This window comes from Tachypleus tridentatus, chromosome 7 (genome assembly GCF_004210375.1).
Source record: "Tachypleus tridentatus isolate NWPU-2018 chromosome 7, ASM421037v1, whole genome shotgun sequence".
NCBI lineage: Eukaryota > Metazoa > Arthropoda > Merostomata > Xiphosura > Limulidae > Tachypleus > Tachypleus tridentatus.
Window position 1 is genome coordinate 51,126,638 of NC_134831.1, and position 25,315 is coordinate 51,151,952.

General features: G+C 32.0%; 1 protein-coding gene across 1 annotated transcript in view; it reads right to left on the bottom strand.

Annotated features, from left to right (window-relative positions):
• Positions 1-25,315, bottom strand: part of LOC143255641 (A-type potassium channel modulatory protein KCNIP1-like) — a 353,607-nt gene that overhangs the window by 180,258 nt on the left and 148,034 nt on the right. The gene's annotated exons all lie outside the window — the stretch shown is intronic.

Here is a 25,315-nt window from a genome sequence, read left to right on the forward strand (position 1 = left end):
TCAAATGGTAAGATAACATCTTATGACACTGTGGTTCGTGTTTGAATAATTTTGTTTCCCACACGAAATACGTGAGAAGAAATATTCATGATCTAATTCAAGTTATGACTTCAAGTCGCTCCAAAATTTTTAACACCTTGTAACTAATGGATCACGTATTATGTTGGCGTGACTAACGGTTTCAATGAATAACAGTGTCTACGGATTTACAACCCTAAAATCAGGAGTTCGATTCCCCTCAATGGGCTCAGCAGATAGCCACTATGTGGCTTTGCTAAAAGAAAAAACACACACTGTTGGTTAATTATGAGCTAAAAAGTACTTGCCGCAAGTAAGAGAAACTACATCTGTTGAATAGCTTACTGTTCTAAAGCTACTTTTATCAAATCATCCATTTAACAATAACAAGCAGTTTTGATCTCTCAATGTCCCTAAACATTCTATCTGAAAACTAAATAGTTAACGGATCGATTAATCTTCAATCGTTGCAGTAATAACCCAATTATTAATATTCTATCCAAGGAACAAGCATTTGAAAGGTACATAATGAATCTAATATGCAAGATCCTGATTTCATTTATTTATTCTTTATAAATATATAGTAATGCTAAAGTCTTCATTCAAGTGCAGAATCTTCCAAAAGTATTATAAGAACAAAATGAAAGCGGCATAAAACAAAAATAATGAACATAATGAGATCGAAAATTTGCATAGTTGTATCTAACAGTATGCAGTTACCATACAGACAGTTAAACCTTCACGTGCCCACGAATGTTTTGAGAACTTGTATCGTAATTTTCAAACCCGGCATAGAAAAATGCGCGCATTCACATGTAGAGGTTCTGCAATTGTTGATTCGACTGACCTGCCATCTAGAAATGATAAACTCAATATCATTGTCATAAATACGTTAAATTTCGGCGTCCACATTTTTTGCTTCATGGTTATATAGTTAGTTCTTTTTATTAAGATTTCTTGGAACATCCTGTACATTTAATACATTATCGCAGTAAACATGTTTAATCGAGCTACGTCTAAGAGTTTAGGAATAACTTCATAATAACATATGTTTATTTCTTAATATATATGTAAAAACGGCTGGTTTGGGTTGAGAAAATTTTTATGTAGACGAGCGAACAACGTTTCGACCTTCTTTAGTCATCGTCAGGTTCACAAAGAAAGAAAAAGGAAGCTGACCGACAGCTGACCACATGCTTGAAGGGGGTTGTGTAATTGAGTGTAGGAATGTAGAGGGCGTGCTTACATGTTTGTTTATATTCATTAATATAGGTATAAAGGTGTTCCTATGTATTGATTTATTTTGGGCTTGAGTTGTTGTATAAGTAAGGCTTCTTTAATTTTGCGTTTGTTTATGTTTATTTCTTTATTTAGTATTTTGGTGTTTTCTATGGTTATGTTGTGTTTATTTGATATGCAGTGTTCGAAAACGTGTGAATGTGACTTTTTGTGTTCTTTGAATCTGGTTTTCATTTTTCTATTTGTTTTTCCAATATAGTAGTCATGGAAGTTATCACATTGTATTTTATAAATAATGTTGGTGTGGTGTTTGTCAGTGTAGTTTTTACATAGTATAGATCTCAGTTTTGTGCCTGGTTTTTGAATAAATTTATTATTAACTGGAATGCCATATTGTGTTATTAGTTTTTGCCAAATATTGGTTATTTTTCTGCTGATGTCGGGAATATATGGTATGCAGCAGTGTCTGGTTTCGTGATTTTTTGATTCGTGAGATATATTTACTTTTGTTGGTTGATTTTGCTTTTTGTCTAGGTGTGTGCATATAATGCGGTTTGTAGAGAAAATGCATTGATGTTGATGAAGTATTGTTTCATTTTGTCTAATTCGTCGTTAATTTTATCTGGTGAGCATAGTTTTATGGCTATGTTTATTTGGTTTCTTAGTATGTTGAGTTTTTGTTTTGTTTCATGTGCTGAGTCTCAAGGAATGTATAGACCAGCTTTTATATATATATTTCTCTACAAGTGGGGTTTCTTGTCATCACTGTTTATTTCTTAAGATAAAATAAAAAAATATAATTTCTATATGGCTAGTAACATCATATAGCAATGATACGTTTGTCAAACGTCTGTAGTTTAAATGATAGTTAATATTACTTCATAATGTGGAAAGTAACGAAAAGTATCTAAGAATCTTAATTTTTTTCTTTCTGTTTGTTTCAGATAATCACAAAGCTACACATGGGCTATCTGTGCTGTGCGTTATAAGCTTTCAGACCTGCAACTGTATTAAAGCAATACAACTGGTTATTTGCACTCTAATCGCCAATAAGAATTTAGCGTTGTAAGATCATAAACTTACACATATTTATGAAAAAGCGTTTTGATTAAATGAAGTTTACCTAACTATACAGAATTCAGATTGAGAATTAGGTGTAGATATTCATAACAATACGATAAAACTGAAACAGAGAAGGTTAATCTGAAATCTATATAAATATAATATTACTGTCTGTTGTATGTCCATGTAACTACTTCACAAAGTATGTAAGGATTTTCATTAAAATTGATATGAAGGGTTATTAGGTATATGAGAAAACACAAGTAAATCTTCGGTTTTTGTATTTTGAAGTTTTTTGTGGGCGTTTTAATGTTTTATACGATTATGTGTTAGGGAAGCAGCTTTTCATGTTATAAGATAACTTTTCATTAATCATGAGTTCATATAACTTCTGTCCAGTGGACGGATACTCCAGCTAGTATAAGATAAAACCATAAAAAAAAGGAAGGGATCATTAAAGGTAAAATTAAGTTTATTTTTTCATAGGAGATAAATTAGCTGGAAAACAGCTAGTCAGCAAACTCCTTGATTTCTCTAATTGAATAGTAGAGTTTGACTACTAGCTGTTTTAATACAACCACAAAGATACCTAGAGTAAAAATACTGTGATGCTAACGAGCCACGGAACGTTGGTTCTATAGCCCGGTAACTAAACAGGCTCTATATACTCGTAGTTGGCCTTTTAGTCAACGTAATAAGTGTAAAATATAGATAAAATAATTCATTTCTAAAGAGAGATGTGTGTTTGTTTATAATTAAGCACAAATCTATACAATGAGCCATCTATGCTTTGCCCACCACAGGTATCGAAACCCGAATTCTAGCATTGTAAGTCTGTGGACATACCGATGTACCACTGGAAAGCGTTTGCTAGTGTGTCCTTCACTTTTAAGTAATTGAAATTTAGTTTCTTTCGTATATTCACACAAAATTACACAAATTATGCTAGGAAGCCTTAATTTTAAATTGATAAACTAGAGTGGAGATGCTAGTCAATTGTATATACCACCATCTATGCTGTTTGTTTTGTTTTTGAATTTCTCGCAAAGCTACAAAAAAGCTATTTGCGCTAGTCGTTTCTAATTTAGCAGTGTAAGACTAGAGGGAAGGCAGCTAGTCATCAACACCAACCGCCAACTCTGGGGCTACTCTTTTACCAACGAATAGTGGGATTGACCGTCACATTATAATATCCACACGGCTGAAAGGGCAAGCATGTTTGGTACGAAGGGGATCCTAACCTGTGACCCTCAGATTACAAGTCGAACGCTTTACCCACCTATCCATGCCAGGCCAACCATCTATGCAGCGCCTCTAATTGATTTAAAAAATAAAAAAGTTGATGGCCGATTTTGTTTGTCGTGACAACGAGACGGCCCGGCATAGCCAAGTGATTAGGGAGCTTGATTCGTAATCTGAAGGTCGCGGGTTATAATCCCTGTGGCACCAAACATACTCGCCCTGTCACTCATAGAAGAGTTAGAATGTTATGGTCAATCCTACTATTCGTTGGTAAAAGAGTAGTGAAAGAGTTGTAGGTAAGTAGTGACGACTAGCTGTCTTCCCTCTAGTCTTACATTGATAAATTAGGGACGGCTAGCGCAGACAGCCCTCATATAGCTTTGTGCAGAATTGAAAAACAAACAGTCAACAGGAGTTGCAACCGTTAATCACTTGTAACTGGGGGGTCAAAGAGAGATGAAACAAAAGTGTGAAAAATTAATATGTAATCAGAATGTGCAAACAAAAATTACATATTGATAACTTATTTTTAAATAGAATAGTAGAACTGTAAAATATTTTACATTAGCCACAATAAAAAGATAAGATTATAAAATTTATCCACCAAAATATCATAAAATTAAGAATTAATTACATTTAAAGAGGCGGGTAATACATAAAGAGCATATAATTTAATATTTTCCAAATATAAAGTGCCATCAAGAAAATGGCTTTTACTAAACTTTTAATGTACTTGAAGGCCAGAGATTGATTATGCTTACGCAGTAAGTTGTTTGAATAAAAGGTGTCAGATCGAGGAGTGATTCCTGAATATAGGACTTCTTCCAATGCTGCAGAAGTTCATGACGCCAATGGGTCTTCGACTGATATTGCAGAGTAACCAACACGTCTTGTGCACCCAGACGCTGCGAGCAAGGTGTCCAGAAGATGACTAATTTGGTCAACAAGAGGGCATGTATATATATGTAAGAATAGTAAGTTTGTATCAAACTTCCATTCAGAGAACAACACCAGCTGTTGTCCAACTCATGTTTTTGTACGAAGGTGCCCATAGTGTGGTTTTATTTTCTAATGTCATTTTTGTCATTGTTATTGTTGCTGAAATTATTATCATTTTGTAACTTTCAATGTTATTATGAGTAAGTTAGTACTTATAGTGGGAATGGAATGGACATACAATACATGCAATGCAAACATTTTGTTCATATACACTTGTAACAACCAAATAATAAATCTTAAAATGTATTTGAGAGACTCCTTTAGGTGATAAACAAACCACATACAAAATTACGCGTCATGGAAAGTCAGCAAAGTAAATACAAAAATCCACAAAACCACAAATTTCTCTGACTGATTGGTAAATGTTTGTAGCTATGTAAAAAACAGACTTACCATTGTTATACGCACACCAAATGGAACAAAAGAGGAACCATATGTTAGTGCTGGTGTTTTAAAAAATAAATTCCACAAAACTAAGAGTTATTTGATGTACATCAGGTGATACTCTCAACAGGGACGCCATTTTAAAATACATGTGTATGCTTGCTTATTCTGTATAATGAGTAGATAAGGTCAAATGAAACAGTGAAGAGGCGTGGTCTTCTAGATTTACAGTACTGTGTGACAACATCTAAAAACTGAGTATTATACAGAGCATGCCAAAGTACAGTGAGCCTTAAGAGAAGCTTCACTATTTATGTGAGAAAAGAAGCTACTCTCGTTTCCATGAATTTCTAATATGTATTGTAAATTAAAACAAAACGAAGCATTTACAATAAAACAAGTTCAAACTGCGTCAACTAGATTTTGCTGCAAATAAGCTTTTGTTGGAGAATGTTGTTTTAGTTATTCATTGTGAAAACTTATTCAAGTTGAAAGTGTTGCAAGTGTTTATAAGGTAAACTCTGACTGTAAAGCTGAATCAGTTAGCTTTTGTGGATACGCAGTCATATGCCACAGGTTTGCTATTTATTATGTCAATTATTTTGTCCAGCTTGAAGTCATCACTAATTTTCTTTTGATTGAACTGTCTGCGATCACACGTGCAACATACATACACAATCACAATATCTACATACATCATAAGTGAAGAGGATGCTCATCTTCACACACACACACATACATCATTATTAGCACATACTAAAATATTATAGTGCACATCTACAGTGATAATATACATACGGGATATCAACACAAAACAATGAATGTTGTCTAATATCATGTTACCTTGTATGGGAAAAGTACATAAACAAGTTGAATAAACAATTACAAAAGTGGAAAGGATATGAATGGATACATCAAAAAGTGAGAAAACAAGGTAGGAATGGGTGTGTCCAACATTTGGTTCATGTCTGCTTCGTTTTTTGTTATATGTGTTCATGACATTACACAACTTATGGATACCCACAAAAGTGTATCTAAGATTCTTCTACTTTTGTAAATACACTGACAAATCCATGATGTTGATACACAGAAACCTCTTAGGATTTTTTTATCTTTTTATTTTAATCTACGTATATAGCTAATGTACTAAATCCTGTTGTATTTTCAAACAATTGATAAATGAGGACAAGTTGTAAAAACAGCACAAGTTATGTGTCTACTGGTGCTGTATAAACATACTATGCAGTACATGTATTGCCTCCAATAATCCAATTCACAGAAACCTTTAGTTATTGTATGATAAGCATAACTAAATCTGGCAAGTTTAGTCCACCAGCCTTATTTTATAAGGCTAGAAATAGTAAAAATAGTAGGCATGGACTTGATGATGGACGCAAACCCTAATGAAGTTGTACAGAGGGAACTTTATTATAACAAGTACATTCCTTCTCGTTTTCCCATTTATGGCGCATGAGTTCCTACACTTTAAACTTTTCAAAATTATTTTCCACTTGTTACCATAATTATCATCATTAGCTTGTTACAGTTATTTTTTTTTCATGGTAAAACGCAAAAAAAGTAGTTAGGATGATTGTTCAGACATGTATACTGATTGATTGCTTCAGGATATAATGGGAGGAGCAGTGGGTAGAGACGTCTACAAAGTAGCACCAGAGACGATGACGTAATAGTTCCACGAAATGGAGTCAAATGGTGCATTGGAGAGGCACATTGCTAGACTGCCATGACATTTGATTAAGAGAGGTGTCTGTTGTCATGCAGCACATTAATAAGAGATGTCGCATTGCATCATATTTTGAGTGTTACTCATTAAAGAGCATGTTGCTAAGGGCATAAAAATGGCATGTAGGTATGACGAGTGTAAAAATAGTTCAGAGCAAACAACTAAAGGATCAAGTATATCAATGTGTTTCAATTTTATAGTAAGAATAAAATTCTTAAAATTAATAATTTCATCTTATTTACATAAAGTTGTGTTTACAAGTACAGTTATGCTTTATAAGAAAAAAATTAAATATGTTTTACAAAAGTAAATGGTGTTTCTATAGTGAAAAGTTTTACATAGGTGGATGGCTCTATAGGATGAAAAGAGCATTCTAGATGTCTAAACGTGTGATTTGTTTTGTTTGTTTTGGAATTTCACACAAAGCTACTCGAGGGCTATCTGTGCTAGCTGTCCCTAATTTAGCAGAGGGAAGGCAGCTAGTCATCACCACCCACCGCCAACTCTTGGGCTACTCTTTTACCAACGAATCGTGGGATTGACCGTCACATTATAACGCCCCCACGGCTGGGAGGGCGAGCATGTTTAGCGCGACGCGGATGCGAACCCGCAACCCTCAGATTAGGAATCGCACGCCTTAACGCGCTTGGCCATGCCGGGCCTAAACGTGTGATGAATATCAATATTTAATTACGTAAAAACTATTATTTCTATTTGATATTGATTTAGTTACAGCACTAAATGAGTTATTTACAAAACGTTTCAATACTTGCGTTATGAATTTTGACTTATCACAACTTATGTTTATAGTTTCATTTAGTGTAAATATATATATATATATATATATATATATATATACACACACTAACGTTGAATGTGACGCTGAAAAGTTTTATCACATCTAATATTTAATATTTATAGATATTTAATGAGACATTTAATATAGCATATGGTGATTTTACGAGTTGGTAATCATTTATCGTATTGACTATAGTTTTTGCTTCCCTATTTAATTTGCATGATACACATTTTTCATTAATTGACATTCGGTATGTACAATGATTATTGACAATTCATTTCAATAACCAATATGTATAATATATTTACCTGAAAAAGACACTTATTTAAATCTTTCGTTTAACTTTATAAGTCGGTTCACTCAGCTAGAGTTTAAAAGATCTGTGTTTAATATTTACTGTTCTTACCTTTCCCAAATCTTGATTTTTGATGGATTAGATATAATGCTTATTGATTTCTAGAAACACATATTATTAGTACAGATAAAAACAATATTTATTTTTCAGTGAATATTGAATACACAAGGTCGTTAACAGCCTCTATAAACCTTAATTGCTAGGAAATGTAGTTTTTATTTGTTTGTTTAATGTCGCGAAAAGCTACACTAGAGCTATCACTTAGCCGTCCCTAATTTAGTAGTGTAAGACTAGAGAGAAAGCAGATACTCGTCACCACCCACTGAAAACTCTTTCGCTACTCTTTTACCAATTAATAGTGCGTTTGACGTCACATTATAACGCCCTCACGGTTAAAAGGGCAAACATATTTGATGTGACGGGGATTCGAAACTCTAGATTACAAGTCGAGTGCCATAACCACCTGGCCATACCATACCCGGAAATACAAAGAGTAGGAGAGATTATCACGTGGCCAATCTCCAGTTAAAACGTGTGTGCGTGTTTTCTTGTAGCAAAGCTACATTGGACTATCTGTTGTGTTATACAAGGGGAACCGAAACCCTAATTTTAGCACTGTAAATATGAAGGCCATTTAGTAGGACCCAAGTTGTCAGAAATTTGAAAGTTTTGTAACACACACACGCCTAAAATGAAATACCTTAACAAATGATATAATATTAATAACTAATATAATATTTTGATAAAAGTTTTGAGTATCAATATTTCCAGCTGGTTCAACAATCTCTCTTACTGAATGAAAGGTCTCATCAGCAGCAATATGTTTTACAAGGTGTGTACAGTTAAGAAACCGTTATGTTCCTCCTTATTGGAAAATCTGTAGAAAATAATTAGTAAAGACTTGTAGTGAAATATTATCAATTTTATTGTGAAGTGTTCAGGCATTTCTGTAAATTAAAAAGAATCATGGTACATTTAGCATATTTTAAACATAAGTTTTTGTAAATCTCTATACATACAAGGAAAACTTCAATTACTGCAATGCTTGTCTACTTCTTATGGACCCTTGGCTACATACACTCACACTCTTGGAATGAGACATCCGGGCAATTTTCTGTTTATTTTTATTTTCGCAGAAGAAAATAACCACTGCAGCAAAAATGCGGTTCATACTGTACACATATTTGCCTTCAAAAAAACATTTGCTTATCAATTACTACAAAAATAATTCAAAAATGAATAACATATTCTCATCCACAGGGTACACAATTGCTTCATTAATATAAGAACCTAGGTTTTTATTTCTGAAACTTAAGGGAGAACCACGTGATGGTGTGTTGTGACTTTATCTTATTTCTGCTACACAACAAATTCTTGAAGTAGTTTATTAATAATAAATGTATTCCTTCCTTTGATGGTAAATAGATGTACAATGGAGAACGTCTTGCCACTGCAGTCTTTTCTCGTTGGAAATATGAACAAAAACATTCAAGGGCATGTGTTTGATAGCAAACTCAGGTCTCATGCTGAGACCATCCAGGTGCATGAGTCGTCATATGTAGATATGACAAGGAGTTGTCATATGTAGATAAGAACTTCTAAAGTAGATGACGTAGTTTCCATTTTATAGTATATAGCATCGCAGAAAACTTATGTTCAGTCTATGTTAAATGTACGAAGACTTTCTTGATATACAGAAACGTCCAAACATACAAGACTAATAATATTTCTTCACTGACCATTTGTTACATGTTTCCAGTGAGAAGAACCATGACAACTCCTGAACTACACATAGCTCCTGATAACAAATTTTGCCCAGAGACAGAATTTACTGAGTTAGTTGAAATTGAAATACCTTAAATGACGTATCATCAATGACAAATTTTGAATTTTCACCAAGATTTTTATACATTTTATGAAAACAACTTAAGAAAGAACTTTATTACTTTACTTTACTATAATGAACTTCATTAATTTTAGTGAATTTAATAACAGTTTAGTTGATGTTTAAAATGTAAAACCCGATCATCATATAATGCAGGGGGAAAAAGAAAGAAAGAGCAAAGCTAATAATAATGTACTGCCACTTAGGGGTAAGTAAGTAAGATAAAGTTATCTCCTGAAGTTGACATTCCAACTTACTTATCCCCAATCACTTTCCCACAACTTTCGACAGGCAGTGAAGATTGATTTAGAAGTAGGACAGTGTGATTTTGAGCACCTACATTTCCATCTCCTCATTTCCGTTTATTTTGATTATTTTATTATTATAAATGATCAACATGTGAACTGGTTACGGACGTCAACTGATAGATTGTACTAAAATGTGGGTCCTACTTCCGCCGTCACTTTTAAAACGTAGGTACATTTTATATCGCACGTTATAACTTGTACCCTGGGATCCTTTTGATTTCTGCATTTTTTAATATTTGTTTCAGCTTGTTTTTGTTTATTAGAAAATTTATATAGTTATATATGTATATCGCATAGCTGAGCATATTACCTTTTCAACGTAGCGCTACTATTGCTCCCACTATCACTATGGTAACGAAAACCCGGAATGGCTAAATAATTAAGGCACTTGACTAGCAATTTGTATATTGTGGGTTCGAATCTCTGACTTACCAACTATACTCGTCCTTTTAGTATTGAACGCATTATAATGTAATGGTCAACCCCATTATTCGTTGGTAAAAAAGTAACTCAAGAGTTGGCGGTGGGTGGTGATGACCTGATGCCTTCCCTCTAGTTTTACACTGTTAAATTAGAGACGAATAGCGCAGAGAACCCTTGTTTAGCTTTATGCAAGATTCAAAACAAACTACTGTAACTAATTATTTACAGATACATGTATAGCAGTGTCACAACTACCGTTACTTTTGAAACTGGTATTTTAATTATTCTCTTTTTTTGTCAATGGATAATGTAAAAATGAAAAACACAAAGCTAAAAGTAAATAGTAATACTTTATTGCTACAATAAGATAATACAGGTCTTTACGAACAGCTTGTCCATATCTGCGAATGATGAAAGGAAAGCAGCCTTCGATTCATTCAATGATATTACTTAGAAATCACAATGAAACAAATGAATCTGATGACAGTAATAATAATAAATAAGCTAATATTAGAATATATTATGCCACTTTTTAGTGGTTCTATTTTATTTTTGTTTTAGTTTGTTGTTGTTTTCAGTGGCAATAGTTTCTCGAAATTTTTGTCAATTAATCCAGCTCTTTGTGGTTTCAAAATATCTTTCTCCATCAATAAAATGTACCCCACAACTTCACTTGATAGCAGAGGTGGTCCTAGTCATCTTGGGGCGCAGGTAACAATTCAGCAAATGAGGCCCCACAATGATAAGAAGACTCAGAAATAGATTAAAAGGTATAGCATCGAGAACCCTTCCATATCTGGAGCCCGAAGCAATTGCCTAGTTTGCTTAGTTGGTGAGACTGCCTCTGCTTGATGGAATGGGTATATTGAAATAAATTAAAAGAGATTTAAGAGCTGCTCCTTTAGGACAAATTACTTTCAGATTTTTCTTGTTCCTTGAAGCTTATGAAGAAAAAATTATTGTCATCGAACTGTGTGCTTGAAGATGACGAAAAATAACTTAAATCAGCATTTGCTGAAAATGTATTACTGCCACCTTCTATCTTCATTGCAAGTTTTAAAATAATCTTTTTTGTCTACAGTTTCTTTCCTAGCATTTGACCTAATCCAAATCAGTTTAAATCAAGTGTTGAAATTAGTCGTGAGAACATGACCTTCATTGATAAAGGCAAATTTAAAACACTTTCTAATTGCTGAAATCAATGCATTAAGAAATCTGGAGTGGTTTACCACAAAGATTTTTCATTGTTTCCAAATTCGCGGTAAATATTGGCAGAAGTAATCCCATATAGGCTTAGTTTCGCCTTGAAGTAAATCCAGCATGTACGTTATAGGTCACATGACGATTACATATTATTTGCTAAAATTTATATATGAAAGATTGGAACTAGCACATGCTTTATACACTGAACCCTCTCTTCACATTATTATACTCTCCATCGAATGAACGCATTGTACATTGAATTACACCGTGTAATTCATGAAGCAACAGAACATTCGCCCAGTTCATATTGTATAATGTCCGCTGCTATGGTGCTGTGGCTATGTTCCGAAGTATCTGAGCCTATGCAAATGCCGATCAGCATACTTTCTTGAATTTACCATTGATTGAATTATTATCTACATCATTGGGTAGTACTAAACTGAATGTATGTGCTGCACATTAAAGATAATCAAAGAAATAGTAAATCTCACTGGACTCACTACTAAAGATATCTTGCTCTTTTCCACTTGACTCTTATTACTTCAAGATTCAGCTCTTAATTCAATGGGGAATATCCTGTAAAAAAATAGTAAAGTATAAAAAGAGATGTGTATATGGTGTGTGGTATGGCTTAGTAGTAACAGTTTCGTATGGTATTGAAATGGTATAATAATAATTCTAATGATAATAATTTAATTTCTTATACAGTGTTCCTCTAACTTTAGCAACCATTCAAAGCACCTGTTACTGGCAAGTCTTTACATTAGTCAAAAGGCAGATAGAAGACAAACGTCTTCAAAAGATCCTTAAGAGACCTGACAGACTTTGTACAATGCAGCTCGATAAGGAAAGGGAATCAAAGCTTAGTAGTATAAACAGAAAAAAAGCACTATCACTAAAACATGAGAAAGGCAGGAATAGTACCAGTATTAATACATACTAGCCTCACTACAAATTATTTGTAGAATTTTTCATGCCCTTGTTTGAATTTTCCTTATTCCACCATTTTCACATAGAACATTTAAGCTACGATTTATTGCAGGTATTATATATCAGATCAATAAACCGTTTTCCATTTCAAAGACATTTATACGATCAGACAAACTCATATGAACATAATTTTATTTCTCTCTCATTTTGTTCTGCATATGTCAGAAAGTTTTAGTGAGCTATATTCAAAAATTAATTAAAGTACTTTATTATCATGGTACTAAACATAGCTGATAATCCGTATTTTGTATTCTAAGGACGGCTGGTATGGGTATTAAAACTTTAATTAAAATAAAGAACAGAACAACGTTTCGACCTTCTTAGGTAATCTTCAGAGTTGCAAGCTTTTTTGTTAACCTGCAGGTGACCTAAGAAGGTCGAAACGTTGTTTTCTACTTTATTTTAATTAAAGTTTTAACACCTCTACCAGCGGTCTTGAGAATACATTTGTACTTCAAGTGGGTCTCTCGCCATAATGAAATCGCATTTTAATAGTGTATACACTCTGAGTTTTTTAATTCATAATTTATAAGGCAACATTTGAAAAAAAAATTTCCTAGTGTGAAAATTGTAAGTATTTCTCTTTATTTCTTTTGTTTAGTTTATTCACCACTCCCCCAAGAAGTAAGAAATTCCATGTAAACTACTCATTATAATTTTGTCACTCCAATATGCAATTCAAACTTCTCAGAAAATGATGTTTCTAATAACATAAGATGTGTAACATTCCATCATGTAATACATTAAAAAAGATCTGGACAGACAGAGAGAAAGCTACAAGCATATTATTTATATAGATTAAGAATAACATGTTTTATATATTATTCATTGATATAAAATGTACTAACAAACAAAATATACTGTAACTGACCTGAATATCTTGACAAAGTTGGACTCATTGTCAATACTGGTGTTAATAATATTGTTTTGAATGCAAAATATAATGTGATCTGCTTCCAGTTCCTTTGCAGTCAAATCACAGACGTGGTGACCAGTAAGGTAATGACAAGTAAGCGGTGCATATTCCGTCTTCACGCTTTCTAGAACAATTTAATGCACAGTCACGCCCAGGTAGGATCTGTAGAAGTAAACAATACAAAGCTAAACTAATGATTACACAATAATATATTATACAAATTCATTGCACAAGTTTATTTCAAATTTCATTCTGTCATTAACTGAATTAAATTTCAGAAACAACAATACTTTTTATTGCCTTTAAAATGAAAATATATTTATTAGAACTTACTCCAAGTGGCAGTTCCAACAGCCGACTGTAGTCGCAACCTTATCCTTTGTTCCAAGTTTCCCTTTCAGTTCTTTTCTTTTCTGGGCGAATACATCGTTAATTGAGTATGTTGTATCGTTCCTATCAAAAACTGTTTTATTTGCCTGTAATTTATGAATATATTTTTTAAATTTGCAATTCAAGAAATTTAAAAGGGAACATTTCTACAATTATCAACTCAGTTTTTAGTGCAATTATTTTACATTGCTTAATTCTTCCTGCACTAGCAGCAATGAAGACTCCAAAAGCTCTTTGTTATGTTTCATTTTTATCAGTTTTTCTCCTACTGTACATATGAGACCTTTCCTTGCTGCTTCAACTGTCAGCTTTCTTAACCTGTTTTTCACCTCTTGACGCACGATTCAAAATCTTTGTGTTTATGGAAATTTTTTGTAACTAATGTGTTTCTTTAGATTAAAAAGTGGTTTTTATTTGCGCTGTAAATATTCTTTTGAGAAAAACACAACTTACACTGCAACAATACACTCTATCCTTAAGATCCACTAACATTTACTTCCAACAAATTCAAAATAGTCTTTTATGTATGGCTGTTTCCACAATTAGACTCACTGTTAAAAGCTTCTGTAATAGTTGTTGGTTGTTTTTGAATTTCGCGCAAAGCTACTCGAGGGCTATCTGTGCTAGCCGTCCCTAATTTAGCAGTGCAAGACTAGAGGGAAGACAGCTAGTCATCACCGCTCACCGCCAACTCTTGGGTTACTCTTTCACCAACGAATAGTGGGATTGACCCTCACATTATAACGCTCCCACGGCTGCAAAGGGGAGCATGTTTGGTGCGACGGGGATGCGAACCCGCGACCCTCAGATTACGAGTCGCACGCCTTAACCCACCTGGCCATGCCGGGCCTTCTGTAATAGAAAACATCATTATTTTTGTAAGATTCCATGGAGATGCAATCTTACTTTAAATGTTGTTTTGACAGAATTATAAACAAATATAAGGAAAAGTGTCGAAATGGCGAATGGCTTCCACAGAAATAAATTGAATTTATGCAACAAGTTTTCAGGAGCAACTGTATTGTGTAACACACTTGAATGTTTTATGTAAGTAAATGCAATGTAAATATAAGTATATACAATATACAAAATTATATATTATAAGCATATATACTACTATATATTATATTAAGTGTAATATATATAATAATACAAATATGTACTATCGATTATCTTATTAATAATAATATATTATATTATTTATATATCATAAATCACGATATTATAATAATATATATATATATACACACATCTGGGAATCTCTTAACTAATTATGTGACATGAAATATAAATTATTTCGTTCATATGATTGTTTTGTATTATCAACTGAAACACTTTAACCAACAAAGGTTTCTGCTAGAATTCTCGAACTCAGATATTTAACAAAACATTTAAAAGTACTTCTAAACTAAATTATTAAATACATCTAAATTAATAAACTAACTAAACTGGTATTAAATTAAAACAAATAAATAGTGAATATTAAATACAACAATATTAGAAACAAATACAAGGAATGCTTTATAGATACATATAGCGTTACATAACAGATTGTCAGTAAGCGATACCTGCGGATCGAATCGGCTGAATATTTCAGGTAGCATAAGCGAGCTAAATTACGTCCGACCGAATGAATATAATATTATATACGAATTATATACAAATGAATTATAATTTATATTTTATATTAAAAATGTAGTGAGTAGCACTTAGTATAGATAAAAATGGAGCAACACTACCAGAACTAATTAGGAATTTTGAAACGTAGTGTTAATCCACTAGTAGTTCAAAGAGATACAGCATTTCTCACAATTTATAGTGGTAATATGCACAGCTTTGAATATGCGTATGTATACGTTTATTACAAAACTTTCATATTCTAAATACGTTTTAAGAGAGAACTGGCCATGTGATGTCCTCTCCCATCATTTGTATTAAAGAAATTAAAGTTTATCGAGTTTATTACGAGTTTAAGATCTTAAACGTGAGATAGACAAGCAGGTGACAATGACTGAGTTATTGTAATATGTGTTTAACATCCACTGCAGAACAACATTTGTTTATATCTGCACTGATATGGTTTTCTGGAAATGAATTAGCATTTTGTTTAATCCATCACGAAATGATATTTGTGAAAGGCAAGAATAATAATTGTTAAATAAAAATATTTTATACTTTAGAATCAAAATCAACTTAAACAGCTAAGCAATAGATTTAAATAATCATCCTTTTCAGGGTGATTAGAATATATATATATTGTTAGTTGACTATACTAACAACCTTGTTCAATATTTATAGAAAGAAAACATTAAGTATGACGAAACCTTTCAGCAACATGCTAAATGTGTTAGCATCATTATATGCCTATAGAATCACGTGTAATACAAGGATATATACATATCTACATATATATGGAAACTATAAATAAATTAGGGATGGTTAGCGAAGATAGCCTTAGTGTAGCTTTGCGCCAAATTTAAAAAAATAAACAAAATATCTGATGAACTGCTTAAATCTTTTATTATAAATATAAAGTTCTTGAAGCAAGTTATAAAATTAGAGGTACTAAATTTCTGTAATATTTAATAGTAAAGTACTCAATTTAATGGCAAAAATTTTGTGAGTCAAAATATCAAGTGATATTTCTTGATTTAGAAAAAGTTTAAACTATTCATCTATAAACAACGTTGGTACAAAATATGTTTCCAATTTGCAATGGAAAGTGATTTATTGCATAACCTAGTTATATGATATGGTTGTAATTAAGAGTAAGTTTTGATGTCTGCACCTCTCCTTAAACACTATTAAAATGGTCTTAACCAAGGAAAAAAGGAACACAGATATAAATGCCATCAGAGTACGAAAAAATTTAGAGTGGTTCTTATTTCCGGATGACTTGTCAAATAGTATGTTAATACTCACGTGGCTACAATCCAAAACAAAGTGGAAGTTACAATACAAGTGTTTAACCGCTTGAATGACTCACCCAGAAAAGCACGCAAACATGAAATCAGCAGATTGCCAAGTCTCTTGGATCGGTAGGTTTTCTTGTTAAAACGGAATTTGGAAACAATGTGTTTCAACAATTCCAGTTGTATAAGTTTGTGGTACAAAAAAGTAGAAGGTGCTTTTTTATCTCAAAGAAAATTTATAGATATTTTTCTTTCAAAGCACCTAGTTCCTTTAAATATCGCGCTCGTTAATAATGCTAGTTAACCAATGAGCATAGACTTTTCACAATGAAAAGCCGTAACCGACCAATAAGATCACATATAAGTATAAATTATACAGGCTTGCGATGGCTTTATTGTCTTGAAATGTTTAAATGTCCTGCAGTAGTACTTCTACACTGAATCTGAAAAGGACACACATTCTTCTGCGTCATGTGATATGTACTTTTAAATAAGTGCATAATTTTCAATGAAATATGATCACAATTTGTTACGCTTAAATGTTGACAACCACTGGCTATAGATTTTTCTTGACCCATTGCAACATAAGAATCTTATAGATTGTTCTAGAACCCACGAGAAACACACCGCTAAAATATAAACGGTTACCAGGCCGCATGAGGTGTAATTTATTATTGGTATTTGTTTGTAAATGCATTTTGATAGGTCTTGGAACAAGAGGTTGTGTAAATGACCCAAACATATTATGTTATATTTGTAATAAATTTGTTGCAGATTTGATCTAAGTAAAATTTTATTTTCTTCTCGATTTGTGAAAAGAATCTTTACTTGACAGAAAAAAATGAATAGATCTGCGTAATTCAAGTATGAAACGTATTCTCTCGGCATATGTCTCACATGCATATTTACACAAAGTTATAAAAGAGCTAGCTGTACCAGAAACATAATTTATGGTCAACAGCACAAACCACCAACACTTGAGATACGCTAATCGAATTAAGAGACATGAAAATGATACCTACAATGTATCCATGGCCTCAAAGTGCAGAGCACACCGAAACGTCAGGAAATTACGTTGGAATTCTACTCAAAACGCTAACCACTAAGTTATGCTTAGGCCGACTGAAAGGAGTACGGTGTGGCCAAGTGGTTGCGTCACTCGACTTGTGAGTCGAAAGCGCGCGTTCGAATCCTCTTCATACCCAACCCCTTTTGGGGTGTTATAAAGTTACGGTTAATTCCATTATTAGGTGACAAAAGAGTAGCCGAAGAGTTAGCGGTGGGTTTTGATGACTAACTGCCTTTCTCTAGTCTTACACAGTTAACGTAGGGACGGCTATTGCAAATAGCCCTCGTGTAGCTTTCTACGAAATTTAAAAAAACAAACCTATCAAAAGGGAAACACTTTAAACCGAGTTTTTCTTATATCGTGTTCTCAACGGAAGTATAATTAAATATTTAAAGGTATCTAGTTCTAAAATCTGTAATCTGCTGTCTAAGTAACTGTTTAGGTCAACTGATTCTGAAGAATAATCTGAAGTTTACCGATTAATCTGAATTAGAAAAAAAAAAAGTGGTCATCATTGATATTTAATTTATAAACTCATTCTGGAATAAATTATGTACGAACAGTATAAAATTACGCTTACATATATAGTAACAACATGTCTTTAAGCCTTTTTATATAATATTAAAAGTAGCAAACGTGTTTATATCTTTGTATTTAAACACCTGACTTCAGAAAACACATTCTGCAAAAGAAACATAATAATATTTCCTAACGGGTAACACACATTTTGCAAAAGAAATTTAATATGTACTAATGGGTAACACACACACAGTATCATCTCTATCTCAGATTACGACAAAAGATATAATAAGTTAGGATCTAAGCTACTTAATGGATTAAATGAAGAAAGTAGTGCTAAAAACATACTGGCATTAATACTAATGTCTTATGATAAGTATAAGTAATTATAATAATACTTCGCCAGCTTGGAAAAGGTAATGACGTCGTGATAATTATTATTACAACAATTTTTTTTTAAAGTAATCTTTCTATCATCTATTGTGTTTATTGTTTTCAAGCTAGCCTGATGAGGTCTGGATTAATCAAAACGCAACGTCGGCAAAGGATATAGCGAACACAGTATGGTTTAAATTCTGTTATTCTTGAAAATACAGAAGGGAACAGATAAAGAAATGTAGGGTTAAAAATATAATAAATATGTATAATTCATTGTATATCCTAAGATTCAGTGTGAGAGTTAAAATTCACTTTTGATTGAACAGCATCAATTATCACGAAATAATGAGAAACTTCAACAAAAGATGTGGGATACAATTTTTTAGTTAATTTAGTAATTGACTTTTTGATTGAGAAGCTCTTAATGGTAGATAATAGAAAAGATATATGTGTATAATAAAATTATTTACTCTCATTACAAAGTTTAACGACAGGCTCTAATGTCCTTATAAAAACAAGCTAATTTATTTACTTTAATTTAATAACAATATATGATTGAATTAATCAATTCGGATAACCATAAATAATATTTGTTCAATTTATTTCCAATAGATTAAAAATATTAAGTAACTGATAGTTTCTGACATTAAAACATTTGTTTCCTTAACGGATATCCTTAGGTAGTATTTGCTAAAGCTAACATATAAGTTTGTGAATTCAAAACATGTCAAAATATTATATTATATCATAAGAACAGATAATTTTATTAACATTTTTAGATTTTGCAGTCCACAATCATTATTTTTCAAGTTTTTTTTTCCATATCAAAAAGCTGATGCTTGTTGTCGAGCAGATTTTGGTTTCAGCAAGATAAAATGCTCATGAAGTTTGATTTACTGTATTATTCCTTTATTTATTCGGGTAATATACATCTTAATATAGTAAGATGAATTATGTAGGTTTTAAATGAAATCATACCTCGTTTGTTGTAAACCAGAACTTTATACAGCACTGCTAGTCCAACAAGTTTGAGTTATGACTTTCATTGAACAAGTAAGAATTTTCTTATTACCACAAAACAACTCTTTTTATCATGATTAAGGACACTACTGTTATTGCCTAACCATCTCAAGTGGGGCTGATCTATTAAAAGTACAAAAATAAATGAAAGTGGAAGATGTTTTGGCATTTTCATTTTGATTTGTGGCGTTTTACAATGACCAAACAAGGGATAATATATTTTATCGACGTTGTTTCTTCATAAAGATAAAGAAACAAGCTCAGATTATATTGACCAAGTTAAATAAAATTATCATAACTTATTATGTAAAACACTGAAAGGAAGGGCCATGCTTCCAACGTTACAAGAACTACAACTTCATACGTGATAGCCAGATGTTACTTTGAGTTGAGAGAATAACTCAATATCTTTTGGCAACTCATGTAAAGAAAGTAAAGTAAACAACCTTCAGAAAAGGATGAATATCGTAATTTCTAGTTTCAATTTCATTGACTATATATATTGAAATTATATGTCAAAATATCAAATGTTTCACATTTGAAACAAGTTATTATATGTAGCGTGATGCGTGCATATTGATATATTCAGTCTATCGTTTAAAGACATGCTTGAATATTTGAATAGATTTTAGACTTTAGAATAAACCTTCACCAATTATAATACCCAAGGTATATAGAAAAATTTCAATTTCTTTCAACACTAAAGTTTGAGAATTAATATAACATCGTAATAAACTAAATGTCTTTATAATTTTATTACATATACCATCTAATTTCATTTGCAAATACAGTCATTGTATCAATAATTAAATAAACATCCCAGAAAATATGAATCGAACATTTCTATGCCGCCCTTTAAAAATAATGTTTAAAGACAGATATAGTTCGGAAATGACCAAATAATATAACCAGCTATGAAACAAGCGAAACGATTTTAGGAAATAATCATATTTTGACGAAGTCATATAATTAAACGATAAATGAGAATGATCAAAATTAATGAAAATTCACCAGGTCAACTGTAATACCGCTGCTGTCCATAGTGCATAGCCACATTGCAGTTCCTCTCACATAAGTAAACAGTAGTTTCTGCATGGCACATACTCCAAAACCCAACAGAACGCAATATTTATGCCATGAGAAGAATTGTGCAGAGTTAAGAAATTAATCCACATCAAACGGCTAGCAATATTGCTCGACATAAGCAAGTCTGCCTCATCACCATCATAAATTATCTTTATAGCATAAGATACAATAGCACAGTAACCAGATGGAAATTATACTCACTTCAAGTAATATAGTACATCGATACCAATGGCTATCACAAATACTTTAACGGCCTCTTCTTTGTTAGAACATTGTAATTTTCACAATGGATGTAAATGGATTTAGTGAGAAAACTTGAGGAGATTTTTGCAGAAAAATCTGCAAGCAATATCAAAATACGGCAGTATTTATGGTATGAGGTACCATTTAGGTAGCTAAATTATCACAGCTAGTGGTATGCTGCCCAATATATCAAAATAATGCTTATTTATTTATGTACTTTAATGAAAAGCAATGCTAAATTTGGGGTTCGTTTAAGGGGGGTCCACCTAAAAGTGTTTTCGCGAAATAATCGGAACGTCTAAGAAGCTGGTTCAAACGTTTTACCATTGTACAAGTACCTTGAGGTCGAGATCATTCATTTGGCGCTCGAAGTTAATGAGTCCAGCAGTTTTAGAAGAGGGAATTTTGGGAAATATCCGGATTTTCTAGGGGGGTGGGTTGAAAAGTTTTACATCTTTGGAAACCTTGGGACCGAACCGGGTGATTTGGGACCATTTAGAAGTCGGTTCAATGAGTGGGTTATATGACACAAAAACACTGAATCTAATTATATAGGTTTTTGTCCCAAAGAGTGTTCCAGTTTCTTTGATGTAGGTCTGATTACAGGAGAATGATGTTTTATAAATCACATTTTAATTTTTCGTTTTCGACAGATGTTCTTTGTTTCCTTTTGACAAAGATAGATTAGAATGTTCAGTAATATTTTCATCGGACATTAACGTTGAATATTATTGAACATTTGGTTGCGTGCGTTGTTTAATATTTTTAGACTTTGCACGTACGAGAAACAAATAGTGTTGGTATTGTTTTTTATTTGTGATATCAGTTTGTATTTTAATATTTTTCAAGCTAGTCGTAATAAAACTAGAAAAGTATCTGTTCTGTTTAAAACACTGTATATAGAGTCAATAGTCGGTTTTGAATAGAGTTTTTGTCGCAGATTTTTTTAACTCTGTTATTCAAACATATGTTAATGCTACATTTAACAGAGATTGGATGAGCAAACTGGAAATAGAAGTATCTAAAGTGCAAGTATGTTTCCTATATATATATATAGTTATAGTGAGTTTCTCGTTTTATCTGTTGATGAAAATATCGAGTAACGGCATACTTTTGTTGCTGTTGTCTTTGAAGTTAAGGTGTCGTAAGAAGGCTAGTGAGTTTCATGCCCTTGGGACAAGATAACAACTGACGTCAACGTTTTGATTCTAAAAGCCTCGTTTTTTGTCGGTTGAGGAGAAGAATCTTTGTTCAAAAACTTCCATTAAAATATTTGCTAAAACTTGAGAGAGTGAGGAACCGACGACTAGGCCTTCTGTTTGTTCAAAGTAGTCATTGTTGAATTGTAAATATGTGGATTGTATATGAAATGTAAGTTAGTACAGTAACAGTGTGAATTTTCAGTTATTTTTCTCATTCAAACAAGAACCAAGAATTAAAAATTTATGAAAAATGACAGCCGAGAAACATTTTACCTGTTAATAAATCAATTCATTATACAAATAATTAGACAACAAAAAAGGGGAAAAAACTGAAACCACGCTGCTTTAATCATATACTGAGATAGCGCAGAGTAAAAACATTTACCTTTGCTAATAGTATGTCCTCCATGTTTGTTTTAGATTCTAACGTTTTTATATTCAACTGGAATATACGCAGCAGTCACTATTGGAGCAAGAATGTGATAGCAATTCTCCCTCTATCAATATAGAACATGACTCCATTTTAGAACCGTTAGTTTATTGCGTTATATCTGTATAACAAGCCTTCCTTTTAGTTTAAATAAGATACTTGTTCACCGTTACTATTAAGTTCGGAATCAGTATGTACATATACATTTTCTTTAAGCAGGAGGACTCTCCTTACATTGCGAGCCACTCCTCGCTTTCACATTAGAATAAATGATCAGGTTTTATTTTGTTATTAATAATAAGGAACGTCTTTTACTACGTTAAAAAATAAGAAAGTTTCCATTTCGGTATTAAACAGAAGAGCAGTTCCATTTTTTCATCGTATACAAAAAATATTTTCCGCTCAAAAACATAAAATTAAATGATGGTCCCTAATTTGAAAGTTCACAAAAGAGCAATTTCAATGCTAAATTTGAAATCTGATATTGAATTAACCATGTAAACGAAATTTCTCACTTTTAATCTCAGTTTGAAAAAGAGGATTATATTGCAACAGTCTATAAAGGTGTTTCCTATTTGTTCTATTACTTATACTTTACGTTAAGTAAGTGCAGTAAGCAGTTTCCTAACGAAAATAAAAGTACAAAAAATAAACATATGTAGATATTAATTTTTGGAAACAGAATTTTTTTCGTTTTTTAGAACAATATATTTCAATTTATATCCTAAAGTATGTTTTCGATTATAAACGTGTTTTCAAAATCACAAAGAAAGATTAAAATATAAAATGTTAATTGTTAAGCTCGAAATACCACATCAATTAGCTTAAAGTGCAGGTCATGTTAAGAAATATTGTAACACAATGACACATTTTCCTTTATTAATAATATAATGTTAATGAGAAATGTAGGTACTTGAATATAAAAGAGAACACAATTTACATAGGCTTGCTCAGACGTTTTTAAAGCATCTTATTGTTTTCAGAATAAAATGAAAACTGTAATTGAATTATTTATATAGTTCTGACAACACTAGTTAAAAAAAAAAACGATATCGTAAACATTCGAAGTTTGACTGCTCATATATTTACACCCATCTTCAAATATTGCGTATTGTTTTTTTTAATGTTACATTAATTTCTTTTGAAAATAAAATGCGTAGAGAAACATATCGCTTTCTAAGTTATCTTAATTCTTTGTTAAACGTAAGGCGATTTGATTAGTACATATTTTACTTCAACTTAAATGATCACATAGAATTAAATGTGTCAATGAAATTTACAGAGGAACTTAATAGACTCACCACATCTTCAATATCGTAATTATAAAGATAAGTAATCAAACGAACAGTTCAGATTTGACAGCCATTTATATCTTCTTGTTTTAAGGCAGTGAATAAAAGCTTAACTCAACGAGGAAATTGTTTGTTATTGTTGCTGTGCTAACATGTTATGTCAGAGACCCCCGAAACGTAAGCACAACATTAGTAATTTGTTAAAATAAGGAGAGACCATTCACAACATTCTTTGACCAAATAGAAAATCTCGAAAGCTGAAAAATGCGTATCGCATTTTGACTTTAGTTCTTTCAATCAAAAATCTGGCATGCTATTTATTAATTTACTCCTATACCAACTAAATGAAATACGTAGTACAACCCACAATGAAATAAACGCAACTGATTTTTGATTATCTCGAAAGAAAATCTTTCTTAACCTTCTAGTTTCCACTTTCAATTGTCATTATTGGTTTGTTGCACATAAAAATATAATTTTACAATGCAAAGGTATTTGCTATTAAAGAAAACTCCCCAAAAACTTTATCAAATTGTAAAATAACTCCATTTTGTGCTTACATATGAAAATAACGATTTCAAAGATACAAAGTATAAGATTTTCTTTAGTTACTTACATGATGAAGACCAGTTAAGTGTACCCATTAAACTATCTATTTCTATTGCTACACCAATCAATTCTGCTTCTGTATGATATAATAAAAGCTTTAATGATTTTTACGCGATTACTTCTCCGCTAAAAATTTTCCATATTAGAACAATATATTAAATAAAGTTTGAAAAATACTGTAGTTCACGTCCAGCGTAACACTATAAAATTTGTAGTCTTATGAAAAGAACTAAAAATTTGCACAATAACTAATGTACTCTGAAAAATAGTTCTCCAGTAGTTAAGACTGAATCATGGTCGTTACATTTGTTATAAAAGCAATACTAACATTTTAGCTAAACGAAAAGTTAGCCATAGATTGATTACTATACCGTAAGACTAAGCGCGACTTTGTTCCTTTCTAGAACTAAACACTTTTGAAGCAATTATCTAAACACATTCAAGTTAAATGTTGTAATGGGGAAGAGTAGGTTATTAAGGTGTTTCCTGTATATTTTTCCTTTTTACAGACACATCACTTATCCGTGGTAAATTCTTTGAGAATAAGTGGTAAAACCGAAAATTTAAAAACGATAAACATTTGATATTTACTTTCAAG